We start from the raw sequence: 21470 nt of genomic DNA on the forward strand, positions 1-21470 counted from the left end.
AAATTGTGGTAATGGCCTATGTGTGGTACTGGTGTTATTGTGAGCATGGAGTAGAATTACACAAATTTTTAAATATAATCTTTAATAGGCTTACCAATATTTATCTAATGTGTTAAAATAATTAATTATAATTTTAAAATAATTAATTTAAAAATAAAAAATTATAAGAGTTCATCTTATGGTAAAAGAAAAGTTGATAGAATTATCTAACATTCAAAAATTAAGAACTCTTACGGAAAATGAATCGGGTCAAAAATCTTACAATGTGACTGTGGTTATTAAAATCACGATTCTGATTTATGATTCAAAAATAAGCGAACAATTTGAATCGTAGGTAGAATCGTAAGTTGGTAGAATCTTACAATTCTAATTACAATAAAATTTGTAGAGGTAGAATCATAACACGATTCTAGGATCTTACGATTTAGCGATCCAATTCTACAAATTTATTTTTAATTTATTTCTTATGTATCATCTTTCATTAATTTTTTTTCGGTTCAACGATCCAATATCATAATTTTTAAAAATTAAATTTCTTCCTCGATGTGAAGATTCAAAATAATTATTAATTATTTTTCTATTTCATTCTTAAAAATGAATTGAATGAAACTTTAATTCGTTAACTTAACCTTTTGAGATGAAAAATTATGGCAAAATAGCAAATTTAGTTTTTATGTAGAATCTTACAATCCTACGATTCAATTCTAACGATTCGATTCAACATCTCTTAAACAATTCTAGTTACAATTATGATTTTAACAACTTTGAATTTGACTAATTGGGCTTAGCTCAATTGAAGGATGGCAACAATGTGAAGGTTTGTATTATAAATTCTTGTTGTAAAACACCGCCTAACAATTAAATTGTGTGAATAATGTTAAAGCAAGAGAAGACTCGTCATGTGTGAATGAGTATATGGAGTATGATTTTTAACATCAAATTATATGTCTTTCAATTAAACTTTAATATTTCTTTGATTCGGGATAAGGCTAGAAAATCTGCACGAGGCATCGAACATTGGTTTTTTCTATAGGCGATGAGAATTGAACCATTGTCACAAGAGTGAAAGCAAAAATCTCATTAACTAGATTAACCCATGATTTTATGATATTTTCCTCCCTAAACTCTACTCATAGTTTTTCTATGAATAGAATACACATGATATAATAACAATGATGATTAGTCATCAATCTACCAATAAACTGAGTTAATTGAAATACAATATAAACAATAACATGTGTTAGGTTAAAATGTAGACCATATAAAGTTAACAATTGGATTCATGTGAAATAAAATTCTAGAAATTAGATTAAATAAAGATGAAGTAGCTTGTAGTAGTAGTGAGTAGAAAACAAGAAATGCCAATCTTTTTAAGACTTGAACCACAAGAATCAAGTATGAAGATCAATGTTGCTTTATACCTTTAAAACTTTATTTTATTATTATTATTATTATTATTATTATTATTATTATAATTATTATTATTATTTTTTTTTTTGTATTTTTGCCTACCCACATTTGATTTTTATTGAATGCACATGAATATGGATAGATTGCCAGATTGGTTAGCCTTAAAGTCTTCTTTGAACTTCCTTTTCATATTCCCTACCTATCAACCATTTTCACTATCACCAGCCAATTACCCTTTAACATTGCTTATTAGTTATAAGCCTTGCTTAATAGGACACTGTCCTACAAGGCTTCAATAGTCGGGAGTTGGGACACTTGCCCATTAGGATGATGTATTTATCTGTTGACACGTGGCGATGTAGATTTTCGGCCCTATTTTTGTAGGGCTTAATCTTTTCTATCCATTCCTTAAATGAAGTATTCATGAGAAATATTTATAAAAAGTAAGAAAAATAAAATTTTTTAGATAGTAAGTATATTAGGAGTATTTTACAGATCGTCTTGTATGAGACGGATTCATATAATTAGTCAATTTATTTAATAGATTATTTTAGATCATAAGTGATCATTTTAAGGTTATAAATAATCACTCTAGGACTATAAAAATTAATTATTTTAACATTGTATTTGTAAGTGATCATTTTAATGTTATAAGTGATCACTTTAAGACATAAAGTGTATATTGGGCTAGCCCAATAGAGATGGTCTCACCGTGAGACAATCTCATTTTAGAATTAGTGATTATTTTATTGAATACTAAATTTGATGGAGTAAAAGTAAAAATCATAAACATTAAAAGAATATTAAAGAATGTTAGTGGAAAAAATAATAAAAACATATTTTTATGACGTTAATGAAAAATATGTATAGACCAAAAAAAATACTCTATAATGAAATTAACAATGTTATTTTTGTTCAAATTTGTAATATAAATAGAAATTTTCTTTATAAAAACTACAAATAAAACACCAAAAAATAAAAAATGAGATTTTTTTTTAACCAACCGAGGAAGTACAATAAGCTAAGGTTCAGGTCAGTCTTGCTAAAGTTAACAAGAAAGACAAATGATAATACTTTTAAGTCTTTAACTGTGTTAGGACAATTTCGTCTGCTTTTTAATTCATCGTTCCATTATTATTTGATTGTTCGGGAATGGGCGAATGGCATCTGATTTATGATCTCATCAGGATTTTGTCAATTGATGTTGGCCGTTAGATATTGGAAGTTTGATGATGGTTTTTAAGTTGACTTATTTTAACAGTTAAAAAATATTGATCTTTTAAATTCGCTTTTAGCTGAGTCTAAATAAGTCAATTGTTTAAAAAAAATTTTGACAAAATTAAATATTAATTGTTAACCAGCTAAAATACTAAAAATTAAAATTCAACCAAAAACTATTTTAAAAATCATTTAATAGACACCATCACCATTGTTATGTAAGTAGGAAAATTTTTATTTGCTAACTACCCATTGCTATTATATAAAATTTGATTATTATATCCAATTAAAAAGATCAAAAAGAACAACCGATTAAATATAAAGATTGTAATATATTTAGTTAACACCCTTTGACTCATTTATATATTCTACTTAATTTTGACCTTAGTGACCTCATACTGTAACCGCCCATGTTTCAAACTAAAGAACCACAAATACGAACACTACCATATTTGACTATCAATAATTGACATGAACTTAACTCTTACCACAACATAAAAGACTTCTACAATCAAACATTTTAATTGATAATTGAACAAACATATGACCAAAACACACTTTATATACTCATATACAATTAACGCGAACGCAAACACTTAAATGAACACTCTTCTAAAAATACACAAATTTTAATTCATGACCAGTATTAAGCATGACTTTTACACTTGTAATTTGTGAAGATTGCAACTTCACATCAACTTACCATATATCCTCTTTTGCGGACACCCGTTTTTCAAATAATTTCATGGGCTAAAAAAGGAAACCCGGCCATCAAATACACCAACCACAACAACCATATTTTTCATGGTTATACCAACACCGAATTATTTTTTATTGTTTTCAAAAACATTAGAGTAAGAACTGTAAAAACTCGCAAACTATATAACAAGTAACTTGCTATTATAGGTAATTTCAATCCAAAAAAGTGTGAAATTTCAGAAAACACCTTTTATTATTGGTTTTATTTATGAAAATTAGTATTGGTATTATTATAATAAAAAAATTAAAATATTATATTATTTACGATAATTTTTCTTATTATCTTTTAAGACTTAGAAAACTTTAGGTCCATTTTCTACGTGGATTACCCTAAACAAAAACAAACAAGGGACTCTTTTATTAATTCTATGTAAGAAAGTGCATGAACGGACTACACATATAAGATTATATTCATTTTTTGTATAATTATATTTTGTGGACAACATATATAATATTGATGGAAAGAACAACTAGTGTAAATTAGTTAAATTTCTATATCAAAATAAATGCACATATCAATCAAAATTCAATATATCATTTAACAAATTCAGCCTAAAAATGGCCCATGATTTATGGGTCTCACCATCAAGAAATTTTTCTCATTCTTTTTTTTAGTCTGATTTTATCAAATTTGTCTCAATTTTATATTTTTTCTTTAGTTTTCATCTATATATTTAATTTTTTTTTATATCATCCATTCATAATATTTATTTTTTTGTCTTATTTTTTACACTTTCCTATTTATATATAGGGCAAATTAATAGTACTAGTATGTAACAATATTACAAACCTACATATATAGTTTTGATGTATATGTAGGTTTGTAATATTGTTACATACTATGTCTAGAAGGCTACAAGTTGCAATTTCACAACAAAAGGACGTGCTCTAACTTTAATGAATTGCTTGTCTATTTTTGAAAGTGCTTTTAATATATGTATTTATAAGCAATATCATTCATAGAATCAAACTTGAGTAATTTGCATGATATTGATATTTGGTTTTAATCAAATAGTAATGGGGATTTAAATGATAAGATATAGAAGTACATATTAAGAAAAGCTTGAATAATTGTACTATTAAAGACAAACAAAATCAATTATTGACGAATTAGTGAAAAATTTAAATAAGCACAAATTAAGTTTTACCGAGTTAATTTGAAGTTGTATACAAGTATATATTTTTCGATCAAATGAACACTCGTAAGTAGTTTATTATTATGTCAAATTAATTAGATATTTTAGCTCTTGAATATAAATAAATTTTGAGTTTCAAGTGGATTTTTTTTCATAGTTTGTACCACAAAAAAATGTGAAGGCAAATTGCATGCTTGGGCATTAGACAAAAGTACACGGCTTTTTGGTCCATTTGGGTTTATTCAATAATCTTCATACCACACATACGTATGTTAGGCCATCACTTTTCCATTTTAAAAGGTCCCATTTCATAATGAATTACTCCTTCCATCATAAAGAAATAACCATAAAGGTAAATGGGTAAAAATTAAGAAAATAAGTAAAATAATGTTCATTATAAAAAGGTATATTTTATCAATAAATAGAAAAAAATGTATTAATAATAAATTTAATTGTTTGGGTGGAGAGAATTGTACTCCATGATTTTATGAATTACGTATACATCTTCATAGGACTACTTCTATCAATTATGAAAATTGATAAACTACCACAAATCAATCACCTTGAACTAATTTTATTTTGATATAGGAGTAAATGAATTGTCAATTTTATATATATTATCTTTAACAAATAATTTATAGGACTATAATTAAGAACTAATTTGATAGTTAAATTAAAATTTTAAATTTAAATGAAATTACCTTTAAAATTTTAATTGGGAAAAATAATTCATTTCATATAGATTTCAGGTAATATTTGATACCAAAATTCGTAAATTTTATTTGAGAAGAATATATAATTAATTTACAATTATTGATTAATTAAAAGCCACAAATTATGTTGATAGAAAGAAAAAACAATAAATGATGACCGGCTCCCATTGTATAGGCATGTCTCAATGGAAGGGAGCATTGAGTGACGCAATGCTTTGGAGATTCTTTTCCTCCTCTAGGATTAGGGTGTCATGCATGCTTAAATTATAGACTAAAACAAATACTCAATTATTATTATTATTATTATTTTAATTTATGTGGTACTATTATGGAGTAGTAGTTTTCTTTCCCAAAATAATGATCTACTTTTTGGATAAGTTAAAATAATTTCTTAAAAAAATTACTATCAATGACTTTGGGATAGAATAAATGAAATTTGGATTGGTTTTGGGTTGTTAGTTTGTCAAAAAAATTAAAAAAAGTTTGTTTAATGGTTTTTCAACAAGTTGAAGAAGCTAATTTTATTAACCTTTATAAATGACAATTAATTTAATGACTTATTTTTCTTTCAATAAAAAGTCAATAATTAATACTTAATTTATGAAATATTTTTATGTTTCCAACAATCTAACTTTACTAGCTAGTTTAAAATCCAATAAAAACAACTAATATTTTTAATTAATTAAACAAGTTAATTTTAAAAGTCACCAATCAACACCTCTCCAAACCTTTAACTTTTTTGTTAGTTTAAAAGTTAATAACAACCAATACTTTCAACTGGTAAAACCAATCAATATAAAAAACACTAACCAACAACCTAACATGATTCTCCAAACACCCTCCTAGTTTAAGCTTGTAATACAATATCCTTAATCTTACTTAGGAAGAAATATATTTGATTGATTTTTATAGGATAATAAGAAAATAATAAGTTGATAGTATAATGTGAATAAATATGAATGAAATTAGGAAATAAAATATAAATATAACATAATTAATACAATTAGGGATGGAGCAAAGATTTTGGAAGCCTATTTGTTTTTACAATGTTTTTTAAGATAGGGCCATTTATTATATTAAAAGATAAAAAAGTTCCACTTCAAAAAAAATAATTTAAGACAAAATATATTGTAACAATCGAATATAAAAAAAGTTTACAAACAAATCATTTAAAAAATATTGTTTGAAAACTGAACCTGAACAATACCATTAAATTTAATATTTTAGGCTCCTTATTTCGAGCACCCTAAACAGTCAGCTACTCAAGATCCCCAAGAACTTCGGCCATGAATACCATAAATAAAAATTTAATATAGCAAAAGAAACAAATACAATTACATTAAATTTTAGACGATTTGATAAAGTTAATAATCTAATTCCAATAAAAGCTAAGGAGCTTATTCCTATAAATATGGTGGTGCGTGCCTACGTGGGACAGTTGCTAGTTGCTACATGTGGCTGCATGTGCAATTGACGTGAAGGTGTCAAACAGCTGCTGCTATTTATCTTAGTAACGTAATCCATATGTTTTACAATATTCATTACGATTAATATCTATTTGCACAATAATTAATAAACGTAATTTTATGAGATATTTTACTTTATTTATGTCATATATTAAAATTAACTAAAGCTTAATTTTGGTATGACATTTATCAATTTCGAATTTTAATATTTGGATAAGTTAACATTTTTTAATAACATTCTTGCATTTCATTAATTAATGAAACAATGAAATTCATTTATTCATTTAATCAATCAATTAGAAAAATTTTTTATAAAAGAAAAGAATTCAAATGTTATCGATAAAGAAAACAGTTGTCAAAAATTAAATATGTAACCAACATTGTGAGCATATATATAGGTGCTAGAGGGTGGTTTTGTTGCATGTACATTGTTCTGTTTTGTATTGGGTTTTAGTTTGGTGTTAAAATTGTACCCGTGTTGTATTCAAATCCGCTTGTTTTGAATGGTCTAACGCAATGTTGGGTCTTGGTTTTAATAGCTTTTTCCCCTCTTTAGATTTTTTTTTAATGTTGGCAATGCAAGCTTCCATTATTATGGTTTTATCAATGTCATCATCATCATCATACCCAGTGTATCCCGCTCATAGAAAACTATAGTCAGGGTCTAGGGAGGGAAGAAAGACGACAGCTCATACCCATAGAGGAGAGTGCGGTCACCCTCGGCTCGAGAAAGGTCTTCAAAGAGAGAGAAACCTGCAACTTACAAATAGAATAAATAAAATACGTACAAATAACTAAAAAAAGATAAAAGTAAAGAAGGAGGTAAAGAGCGATAGTTAAGGCAATAAATGATAACAAACGATGTGTAAAAGGGACGGGTTTAGTAATCTAAGACGTGGATAAGGCGCCGCCAACTGCCCCTATCTCTGATCAGGTCCTTGTAGAAGTAAAGTTCATGCATGTCACTTTTAATCTGTTCCTCCCACGTTCTCTTAGGTCTTCCTCGACTTCTCTTGCCCTTCACTATGATACATTCAATCCTTCTTAATGGGGCGTCGTGTGTCTTTCTTTGCACATGCCCAAACCATCTCAACCTGTTTTCCCGCATCTTTGCGGAGGTGTAACCCCTAACTTATCCCTGAACTCCTGGTTTCTTATCGTATCCATCATAGTATTACCGCACATCTACCTCAGCATACGCATTTTTGTTAGTTCCATCCTCTGTTCATGTACCTTCTATAATGGCCAGCATTCTGTCCCATAAAACAATGCCGGCCTAGTAGCAACGCGGTAAAATTTACTTTTTAATCTTATCGGGAACTTTTATCACAAAGCAGCCCAGTTGTTGCTCGCCACTTAAGTCAACCCGCTTGTATACGATTAGTAACGTCTCCATCAATCTCCCCATTACTCTGAATCACCGATCCTAAATATTTGAACTTGGACGTACATGCAACAACTTCTCCCCCTATGGTCACCTCTGGCTCTCCTATCGATTCTGTCCCACTAAAATTGCATCGCAAGTTTTCTATCTTCGTACGGCTTATGCGCAACCCCTAACCCTCCAAGGCTTTCCTTCGCTCTTCCAATTTACTATTAGCCTCCTCCTTTGTTTCTACGACCAAAACTATAACATGGGTGTAAAGCATGCACCATGGTACGATCTCCCAGATGGATTTAGAGATTTCCTCCATAATGACCGTAAAAATGAAAGGACTTAATGCTGATCTTTGATGTAGTCCCACTTAATTGGGAAAGACTCTGTCATACCCACTGATGTATGTGTGTTTGTCAACACTCTGTCATACATGTCCGGAATTACCTCAATGTACCTTCGTGAAATACCTCTATTCTTGAGGCTATCCCAAACGATGCTTCGTGGTATGCTATCGTACACCTTCTCCAGGTCGATGAACACCAGATATAATTCTTCTTTCGCTCCCTATACTTTTCCATCAGTCTTCTCAAAAGATGAATTGCCTCGGTGGTTGATCTTCCTGGCATGAATCCGAATTGGTTCTCTCTTGTTCCGGCTGTTGAGAGAACAATCAACACTCTCAACTGAGGTGATGAGAGTGTCTTTTAAGGTTCACAGTAGATATGAACCACTGGGTAGGTCTGAGTCGCTTTCCTGGCTATTTCACTATGTTCTCCTGCACAAGGTAGCAAACGAGGGCCGGAGAGGGGTCCTCCTAGGGTCCTCCTCTGATGATTAAGTCAGTAAAGGTCTTGAGAAGATTGTTGTTAAGGCTCAAGAGAATATTTTGTACGGGTTTCATACGTTACCCTTGGTGATGCGTAGCACCGTGTATTTATAGCAGTGGGCCTTAGGAGAGGATCTCAAAACCCTAATAGTCGTTTTGGCTTTTACCTTGAATGAAATATTTTTGGAAATCAGTGGAGACTGGAGAGAGAAGTAAATATCTCGTAAGCCTATGTGGCATTTGGTGGTTTGCTAATCTTTATACCGTTATCCCCACTCTCTGTCTTTTTTAGTACGTTTTTCTAGGTAGGGTATGAGGTAGGTGTGGTGCCTTGCCTTATACAAGTGTTGACAACTTTTTTTGAGTACGACTGCAGTTGTCTCATGCCACATTATTATATCCGTTGCTATCATCCTGCAGGATTAACCATCCAGCAAGTATTTATGTTCTTAAACTATCCTGCGGGTATTCGTGCTTCTTTATTTTCTGCAGGGTAAATCACCCTGCAGGTATTTATGCTCCTCCTTTAGGGTCTTAGGGTTAGACGTAATGTGTTCCAGCACATACATCTCTAATCACCGTCTCTCGTCTAATTCTTTTCTTAATCACTTTTTCCCACAGTTTCATAGTGTGGCTTAGAAATTTGATCTCTCTACTGTTCCCGCATACTTATGCATCAGCTTGTTTTTGAACTGTAGGATAAGTGTGCTAATCCTCCAATCTTCTGGCATCTTACTAGTCCTCAAGATGACAATAAAGAGGTTAGTAAGCAAATGTATTTATCAATGTATTTTCCACTTTTGAGAAAAAAAAATAAAAAATCATTCCTAGTTCCTAGAGTATAATTTGCAATATGAAGTAGATTATATGCAATAAAAATATGCTAAAACCTCAAAAAATTAAAGTAAATTATGAGTCACATAAAAACATTTAAGTAACTAATTATGTTGGTGTGCAAGGTTTATAATATATTAATATCTTTAATGGAATTTTACAATTTTACTTTTTTTTGTTTTTATAATTATGAGTCCGCCACAATTAATTTTTATATAAGTTTTGATCCTTTTTATCCATACTTATAACACATGTAGTGTCCAAACTTCTTATATAAATTCAGAAAAAAAAAGTTTTCTGCATTTTAAAATTGTCCCTACTTGTAAGTTGTAAGCTCATCATGCAGTATACAGTATACTCCATAATTATATACTTCTATCAAATTTAAATAAGGCAGATTTTAGACAGTTGGAAAAAGAACTATAATTGTCTTGTGTTCTTATTACATTTTTATTTCAACATTACTTTTCTTTTTTATTTCTGCTGTAATTCCCATATTATTGGCAATGATGCGATGATGCAATTATATAATTTTGACATTTAATTTGTACGTATGTATGATTTTAATTGTACGCATTTTGCTGTACCAATAATGTAACTATCAAACTATATATTACTCTCTCCGTCCACCTTGAAATGCACCAATTACATTATTTTATATATGAAATTTAGTAAAAAGAAAAATTAAGTTGAAAAATAACATAAAAGGCAAATAAATAATAAAAATGAGCAGTTAAGATTAAAATAGAAAATAAATTTATAGGTAAAATTTATTAAAAAGAAAAGAGTGATGCTATTTATTAAAAAGATAGTGTGCAAAATTATTATGACTTTAAAGTGCTCAAAGATTATATTATTTTACTGTATATCAATATATGTTATAGACTCTATCAGTATTGACATATAAAATTAGAGAAGTTGAAAAGCAATTTAAATTGCAATTATTTTTTGAGAAATGAAATTTCAACTTTAATTTTGTCCTTACAACTAGAGTCACCTTCCTTTATAAATTGAATTGTACATGCAAATTAAAACTTTAAATTGTGCATGCAAGAGATGTTTAGTTTATAAGTTTGTTTTATCTTTTAATTATTTAAAAAATCAAATATTAATTATGTTGAAGGACCAATTCAATTAATCTAAATATTAACCTTATAATTGAAACAATAAAAATGATTTTATACCTTTTATACGCTTTATCAATTGTTGCTAATTGCTAATATATTCCACTAATAGGAGTAAATGGTATTTTATATCATATATAATATATATATATATATATATATATATATATATATATATATATATATATATATATATATATATATATATATATATATATTAAAAAATTAACTCAATCAAAAGGCTCTCAATTTCTACCATCACATAATGCTTGCATGAATTATAATTAAATTTACAACCAAAAGTAAAATTCTCAATTTCTTTTTTTTAGGTGCATGATAATTCATAAACCAAAATTTCATACTGAGCTCCCTCCCTCTCGATAAGATTGCTAACACTTAACTTCACTATTTTTATTCTTATTCACATACTTTCTCTGTTCTGTTTTTGTTGCTATATTTATATGGGCACAAGAATTAAGAAAATATGAGTACAATATATAATAGAAAATTATACCCTCCATTTTAATTCTAAATTGAAAATGAAAAAAATAGGAAAATAACTTTTGTACTAAAAATAGGGATAAAGTAGATATTTATATAGTAGATATAAAAGTTAATGAGGTATAGAGTAGGATAAAAATAGGGGTAAAATAGATCTCTATATGGTTGTTTTATTACAAAAAATAGAAATGTAGCAAGTAATATAAAATTATCAAGAATGAAAAATGTAACAAGTATTGCGGAACGGAAGAAGTACATTCTCTTTTTTTTTTCTTTTATCAGTACAATTTACTTATCCCTACTAAATTACTTACACTTTTTTTTTTAATTTTTATCTATACATTTAATTTATTTTTTCATCTGATCAACACATTTCTCCAACTTTTTCTCCATAAAATAAAATTTTTTACCGCTATACTTATTTTCCTTATTTTTCACTACATTTGTACTTGAGACTAATTCTATACGACAAAGGAAGTATGTATATAAAGGTGGAGTACTAATTGCAATCTCTTGGAGATTGAGGGAAATATTAGCCTTCAGATGTGATATTACTATAGACTAACAGTACAGTGTCAAATCAAAATAGTTAAGTACTCCTATGACATAACATAGGTACAACTCAATATGATACTATACATAATTATTCTAGAACCAACTAGAATGCTTAATTGTACTTTAATTCTCAACATTAGTCTAAAAGAGTGTTAAGAGTTGGATCACAAGGGGACCATATACTAACCATGTTTAATTAATTATTAGTTAAGAACTAATTAATATTACTAATTTTAATAATTAAAATTACTATTAAACACCCACTAAAGTGCACCAACTCAATTGCAAGGGTGGCAAATGAAAATAATTACTAAGTAAGAAGTCTAATTAAGATATCATAATCATTCCTAATTGATACAAGGAGAATCAGCATCCAAGGAAAATTATTGTGATTTTCTACTTGTAAGTACTAGAAGTATATTTTACTATACTCTTGAACACTAAAAGCCAATGAGAAGAGAAGATTAAGAATAGGAAGGTAGGAATGGCCTCCCATTATATATCAGGGATGTTCAAGTCTAAGGAACCACAAAGTGTGCCATTCTAAAGATTCTTTTCTGATATAATCATTATTATTCGGTGTATCTCGCTCATAATAACTATAATCGATATATAAGGACCAATCAAAGAAGACAAATCATACCCATAAAAGAGTATGCAATCAAAGAGTCTATTGGCTCAAAAAAGACCTGCAAACAAAAGCAAGACAAGACAAGACAATGAGTTTAAATATTAAGGCTTACAAAATTACAGATATAAAAGCTGACATAAAGGCCAAAATAGAAAATAAGGTATAGGTGTAGGTGACTATTTAATGTTTAGGAAATCAATACGACATTTGCTAGTGATTTATCCTTAGTTAACTCCTTAGAAAGGCGCAATTTGCTTATGTCATTCTTAATTTGCTACTTTAACGTTTTCTTAGATCTATTGTGACTTCCTTTTCCGCCACCAATGATGCTTTCCACCCTTTTCACGAGTCCGTCAATGAGCTTCCTTTGCACATATATAAAATATCTCAATCTAATTTCCCGCATCTTTGCAAAGATGATTGTAACCCCTAACCTCTTTCTCAAAAACTAATTCTTATCCATATTGATATGTTCATGCATCCACCTTAGCGTTGGTGCACTCATTACAAGGGTTTTACAAATTACTCCTTTCATCCCAATAATATTGCAACACCAGTAATTGACATGAACACAAAATGTCATGGAGATATTAAAGTTGTGTGAATAATATCCGATAGAATATATAATATATCGTGGGACTTCAACTATCAAGTTAAACTTTTGATTAAGTTGATATTCTGACATAAAATTAAAGCCAATGTGACTAAAGATCTAAATCTCATCCACCCCTTATTAAAGTGAAAGGTTTAGTACCATGTATGAGATTCTCCCACTTGAGTATTTATTAAATTCACCCATCTTGAGTATAGTACATCTCTGAATTACTGGTCCTAAGTAATTAAACTTGACCGTTATTTACACAATTGCAAGATCTTCTCCCATTTGCCTTTCTCACTAGAATTGGCCAATGATGTCAAATATATTACGTTTAATTAAATTCAAACATACAAATTCTGTTTATAAATATAATTTTGAAATTTGCAAAAACTATAGAATTTAAGCAAGATGGGCAGATCACATGATGAACTGCATAATTGAACAGAAATTATGTTGCATTATCTAAATATTATAGCATAACGAAAAATCCATTTGTCAGCAGTATTCTCTGAATATTATCAGAGAAAGCCGTTCTATTCTTTTGAATAATTCTTAACAATCATACAACTCAATCCATTTCCTATAAAAATATCTGATATTTCATCTTGTATGAAACTAACTCACCATCAAACGTACAATTAATAGATCTGTCTATTCTTATGTATTGTACTTCGTTTTAACCTCCTAATAATGTACTTCGCTGTTTCATTTAATTGGACCTTTTGATAGATTAGTAAATAGAGTTAAGTGGAATCTTGTTTGAATTATTTAATTGAATACTTTCATAATATATAATTTTTATAATTTTTAGATGTGTATAGTTCTGCATATAAATGATCAAAATAAAACATTAATTTGCATAAAAAATCAAATGTAGCAAGTATAGTGAAACAGAGGAAGTACTATATAAGGAATAAAACATTAAATCTTTTTAACAACTCTCATTTCTAAGTGGTTGAATTTGGGCACTTGTTAATTTAATATGCGATTGAAAGATTATAAAAAGATGAAAATAGTACTACTACTTAAATTGTACAAAGGTACAATATACTCTTGTAAAAAAATACACCTCTACGCAGTACACATAACTCATAAGCAAATGATTTACTCAATATCTGTAATGTAGATAAGTTAAAACATATATAAATAGTTTTTAATTTAATATTTATAATGTAGCAAAATTAAAGAAACTTTAATGTATAGGATTTCAAAATCCTTTTGGGCAAATTTATTACCCTAATTATTTGGAAGTTAAACTAGTCTAATCTTTAAGTGTATATGTATTATGAGTTAATTAATTAACTCAACCAAGCGTTTAAACAAGCGTTTAAGCTGAAATTGCGCTCTATATATACTCTTATCACGTTGACTTCAGATACCATGTTAACAAATCAACTCAACTAAAAATTTAATTAAATTAATAGTTCTCCAAAATATATTACTCCCTCCTATTCAGCTTAGGTGTCCCATTTACTTTTGAGACACTGTTCATTTATCACTCTTAAATTGCATTTTATTATTAATCTATAAGTTAAAACATAGTCATGTGGGATCTTATTTGATTCGTTTTGACGTAAAGATTATTAATATCAACTTTTTATAATTTTTAATTATACATAACTCGATTTATTAAGGATTGAATAAGCACATTGGATAGAGTGCATAAAGTAAATGAGACACTTAAGATGAATAGGAGGGAGTATAATATTTCGTACCCTCAAATAATATGTTAAAAATTTAAATACATATATAGATTTCCTGTATTACTTTTTCGTTGATAAAATGTTATGTCCCCTATAATTCACATGGTTGTATTCCTTTCTTGGGATTATAAAATTAATTATGCTTGAAAGTTGAGAAAAGTAAAAGGAAATGAAGAGAAATAAAGGAATAAACCACCTAAAAGCTAAAAGAAACTCTTTAATTATAGAATCCTAATTTAAACATGGACAAATTTACTTTTTAATTTAGTTTATTTTGTTGCTCCTAATTAACTTTATTTATGTTTGCTATAATGATGTTGGTTCTTCATCTCTTTAGCACATGTATCAAACTATGATTTTTTGAGTGTAAAGTGAGCTCAATTTATGCACATGTATTTTAGCCTTTTCATTTTCTTCTAGGTTTGCTTATGACCGGAGCTAGCTAGCTATACTCATTTATTATATATATATATATATATATATATATATATATATATATATATATATATATATATATATATATATTGTTGCTAATGGAAAAGAATAGAGTTTATAATATTAGCATAAGTTATACTATCTATTATGTTACTCTATGATGCCCTACTATATAATAGTATTTTTATTAGAAGTGTGTGAAAACGATGCTATATTAGAGTTCGAACAATGTGTTTCAAACTCCAATATTGCCAAGATCGAATGTATGAGGTTTTGTGACAAACAAATTAAGCTATCAATGATATCGATGTTTGTAGGAGAAAGTAAAGCAATAAAATGACACAAAAATTTAACGAGGATCACCCAACTTAGGCTACGTCATCCGGTGTGTAGTATCTCTTATATTATCAAAGGAGTTTAAAGAACTCTCAAATATGGAGAATTACAATAGAGAAGAGATATAGGCTAGTGTTTGGCTTGGGGTGTATTTTGTGGATGATTATATGTGTGAATGAGATCTCACTAAGTAACATTAAGTACATTAAAAAAACTATGAATAAATGATAATGAAACATCCTCAAATACTTGAAGAGTAAAAAACAGCATCCTAGGAGTATCAGAGACTTTGCTCGACCAAAAGAGGGGCTTGCTCGGTTGAGCGGGCTACAGGAAGTTTCTGGTTGCATTCTGTATGCTCGCTCGACCCATTCTGAGCTCGCTCGGTCGAGCGAGCTGGTCGAGCTGCACTTCAGAAGGCTTCTGACAGTATTGCTCGACTTGCATAGTAGAGCATTTTGAATTAAACCTTTGCACTTCTTCATTAAATCCCATAACTCCCATGAATAACTCATACTTCATTACCTCATTAATCCATACTCTTAATCACCATCATAAACCACAATCATCCAGATTCAACTTAATACACCTACATTAACATACTTATTGGATTCTAAACTCAAGAGTCACACATAAATGCACACACCAAATGTGCACACAAAATATGCACTTAAGTCACACCATTCAAACAGTGTGAATCCAGCATAAATTATTCTCATAATATTTAATATTTTGTGTTTTTTTTGCTTTTAAAATTAAAACTTTTCTAAACCATAACCTTATCAGATACGTATATTTTATGACTACAATTCGAAATTATCCTTATGACGCCATAAAAATTATTTTTAAATTTCAAGCATTAAAATAAAATCATTAAAATAAATGTTAAGTAGTCAAATAAGAATTTCAAGCATTAAAAAATTTAAGGAGGGCCGACCCCGGCCTGCTAACGATATTGTCCACATTGATTCGAACACACTACGACAATTAATTGATAACAAGATTTAGAAACTTTAATGCGAGAGACAAGAGTAAAGTATTATAAATAGAATTATTAATTTGCGTATTATATTTTTAAAGTTGAACTTTTATGAATTACGATTTTAATGTTATTCTTTTGCAAATTATATTAAAATATTAATGTCTAAAGCATTCATATTAAATCATAGAATTTCGATTAATTTAGTGTTCGGAATTTTCGGTTAAATGAGTGGAGTTGCGCAGACACTGATACTTTGCTGAATAATTATCATATAAATACAATTGAAATTAGAAACTATAGGAGTAACATCTAAATTATATCATCATCATAAGATTTTAGGATGGGTTCCTCTCACATAATAGAAATATCAAAAATCTAATATATTCACCTATTATTGGAATAAAAATATTTGAGGTCATATATATTTTATATTTTTAAAAATATTTTAGGACTGAAATTTAGTAATTGAACTAAAAGTAAATAATATAATTTTATATAAAAAGTCTATTAATTAAAATGAACATGTACGGTCGAACATTTTGTACATATCAGCTTCATCATATACTTGTTTAATTCCAATCAAGTCATATATTTATCTCAAAATATTAAAGTTTACTACACCTTTTGTTTTTGTAAATTTGCACTATTTATATTAAAAAGATCTCGTATATTTAATTTATAGGTAAAAATTTAAAAATTAATAAGGATAAGGGAGTAATAACTTAAAAGTGGTTGTATTTGTGTCCAATAAATTTGGATCTCAATCATAATTAATTAGACTTGCAAGGAACATGAACTTCACCAACTTATAAATACAAGTGTAAATAATTTATATAACATGTGATGTGCTTTTACTAGAACATACCATTCCTCTACGTGCACTTTATATACAACTAACTAAATGCATTGGAGTATATTGGAAGGGAATAGTTTGGCTCTTTAGTTCAAAAAAGTATTACACATACTAGTTATTAAAATTTTAAATATTTATACAATGGGATTTATTCATATGGTTCTATATTCTCATTTTTTGAATTAATATCTTGATTATTTATGGTTAAATAGAAGCATTATGGGAGTAATTGATAAAGTTCTTAATTCTCATTTTGTAAATTAATAAAAAAAATAACCTAACACATTTTATGTATATATATATACACGCATGGTCAGAACTACATCGTGTCATTTAAACCCATTTAAATTTATAATTTTTAAAATTTTTCCCATAAAAATTAAAATTATTCTATTTTTACTTATAATGACATCTTAATGGATTAATTTAAAGCCAATAATATTATTTTGACCCAATGCACATATTTTATCATACTACCTCTATATATAAAATGGTGTTTAGCGAATGTTTTTTGAATCGGTAAAAACGCCAAAAAACATATTTTGGTACTAGATGAATCCGAATTTGATGACTTTTTAAACCCATCCGATATAAGGTCTGAATCCCAAGTAAACTACAACATAATTTACTTTTAGTAGGATATATTTAATGACATTTAATTTAAATATTACTACTTTAAATTTCTAATAGTATATATAGTGGATTTAGTGATGTATATTAGATCCTTTATTGGTATAATAAAAAATCATGTTAAAGATTTTTACGACATAGGATCTAGTGACATTTCTCATAAATATCACTCTAAACTATAGTAACAATTACATATGCCCCTAAAGGCCAAATAAAGTGTCACTAAATCACTTTATAATGGAATATAAAATAAAAACCAACAATCATTACACTAAAAATATAAATCAGTGGCAGTTTTTTAATGCTACTAAATCCAATATCACAAAAAGTTAAATTTGTTTGCGGTATTTAATTTTATTGTCATTACCATTATTTAATACCAATAATAATCTAAAAGATCCTTAGAGTTTAATAAAATTGCTTTCTTCAAACTAAAAAAAGAATCCAGATCTACAAAGAAATGTAACTTCAAACGAGCAAAAACATGTCTATAATCATGAGAGGAGCATTAATGCTTAACGTTCAAAATACTTTGTAACTGGATAACATTTTCTAATATTTTTCAAAAATATAATACCTATATATTTTTTTATACTATATACTATAGTTAAATATACATTATATTGAGCTAATCTTTATTCAAACATTAATTCTTAAAGCGTGTAATAATAACTACTATACTAAATTAGTATTCATTTTATTAATTAGTAATTACTCATTTTGTTTGTTTGTTTTTTTTTATTACAGTTTAGGCGGAAGAAATAAAAGGTTAGATGATAATCAAATTCATCATTTATTCAAAAAATAGTATATAATGTCCTATCCAATTGAGATAAGACTCGATTTTATTTGTTTCCATTTTACCAAAATATATATTCATCTAATTAGAAGCAACAAAATAATAAAATTTTAAGATTCAATATAATTAAGATAATGCTACTAATAGCAATTTACTAGTAATAAATTAACTACTAGCTAGATACGATAATTGCATTTTATTGTATATTTTTCTTCTTCATCATATCCAGTGTTTCACACTCATAGAAATACTATGATTAGAGTTTGGGGTGAAAAAGAATATAACAACCCATATCCATAAAGAAAGATGCAGCCAAAGATTATTATATATTTTTCTTGATACCATAAAATAAATCACATGGATTGTTGATCTCATAATTGTTAAAATGAAGTTGAACTTATTGTTAATGTCAAAATGTTATTGGGGAAATACGAAGTGTACACACTACATAATTTAAGGAGATATCATTTTAAAACCATAGATGAGGCGAGGAAGACTCCAATGACTTATAAAGTGTACATACCATCTTTAATTCATTGATAGGGGGCAAAAACCATCTCAACAGCCCTCACATGTGAACCCTCTTCGGCTCAAAGACCATGTTAAATTGAGTTGGGCATAATGTTAATGCCAATATATTATCGGGGAAATACGAAGTGCATATACTCCACAAGCCATAGAGATACCATCTCAAAATCATAATGGCAATGAGAGGAACGACTCCAAAGACTTACAAAGTGAACATACCATCTTTATTATTTATTATTAAATTATTAAAATTCACTTATTATTACTACTCATTTTTTTTGGTCTTTTATTTTTATTTGTAAATTTTCTTTAAGTGAGGGTCCAACAAATCGCAACTCACAACTTCTTTTTCTCCTTTAATAAGCATATAAATTGCTGTTTATATATTCTCTTTGTATCATATCTTTTGTATCATATTTTTTATAAGCGAGATATACTAAGTATTATGATAAGATGACATGCTAATCAATAATTTGAAGTCTTTGGAAATCATATGAAGTCATGAAAATGGGCAAGAGATGGCCAGCTTGAAAACAATTGGCATAGTTTTTGATTGTTCTGACTACTTATAACGGGAAGAGAATAATATTTGGGATTATTTATTAATTATTTGCAAGTAGCGAATTAAGATTAAATAAAAAAAAAAAAGACATTCTAAGATTAGTAGTAATAAAAACATTGTGATTGGCCAAAATCTGATTATTATCACATGATCTCTGCCATACTTTGCATCATGCTTTCACAATTGAATCCCCCACCTTAACGTGCAAGCTAATTATGTCCGTACCTTCTATTTTGTTGAATTTGTTACGTTTTGATTAAAAAAAATCTCATAATTTTAGTTAAAATATAACTAATTTAATAAAATGAAAGAAGTATTATTTTATTTCATATAAATTGAAAAGTATTTTTTTAAATATATGTATGAAATTTATAATTTTTTTTTATATAAACAAGTCAAGGTATAAATACATACAAGAAAACTTTTAAAATTTTATTTATTATTTTTTTTTTTTGTAATATTAATACAAAATAATGTTTACGACCCCTAGTTTTGGTAAATTTCATGGCTCAATAATATGGGCTTGACTGTTTTTACTTTTTAAATATGTTTTAGAAAATGAAAAATTTGTGTAAGATGTGAACTGTAAAAATAACTAATTTTAAACTCTTTTGTAAAGTTGGCTTTCTGAAGAGAGTGAAAATCAGCTCGTCTTATATGAAACTTTCGTCATAAGACGAGTCTTTATAATTACCTCATTTTTAAAATTAATCGCTTTAAAATTGTACTGTAAAATCATATTCCAATAGAAATGACTTTACCATGAGATAAATTCATTTAAGAATTTGTGATCTACCTATAATCATTGGGCAAATTAATAATAATAGCTTAGATGGTTCGAACACTCAAATTTGCTTGTGCGCTGAACCAAGTCGTTATATTACACAATTAATATAATGATACGAGTCTACAATATAGACGGATCTAACCTGGGCTTACTATTCCCCCGAAAAAATGACATATACTCTAACTGAGATAAGATACTATTCTATATAAAGAAATTTATGAAGCAAATACTACTTTTTTTTTCATCATCATCAAAAGTAGAGGTGCTCAAAACAAACCCGATTATTCGATATTCACCTGACCTTATAAACGAATTGATTTGACCCCACTTATAAATAAATTTACAATTACGTAAAAACCAATGTGAACACAAAACCCAATTTTAAACCGACCCGAAACACCTGACCTGAAATAAATCCGATGACCCAAATGAATACCTCCTATAGTCAAAAGTCAAAACCTTAATATTTTATTTTGAGAAAAAAAATCCATTTTGGTTGTTATTTTTGGATAATATTTCACAAAAGTATAAATTAAGTAGGAAAATAAGTCAATTTATACACTTAAAAAATAATCCCTCAGCCCCCAAGATATTGTTATACTTATTTCAAATATTATAAGTTTGATTGACACCTTTAAATTGTGTTAGTATTATTAAAAGTGAAAAAAAATAAATAGTGTAAATAAAAAATAAAGAAAATCCCTTG

Source organism: Amaranthus tricolor, chromosome 14 (genome assembly GCF_026212465.1).
Source record: "Amaranthus tricolor cultivar Red isolate AtriRed21 chromosome 14, ASM2621246v1, whole genome shotgun sequence".
Lineage (NCBI taxonomy): Eukaryota > Viridiplantae > Streptophyta > Magnoliopsida > Caryophyllales > Amaranthaceae > Amaranthus > Amaranthus tricolor.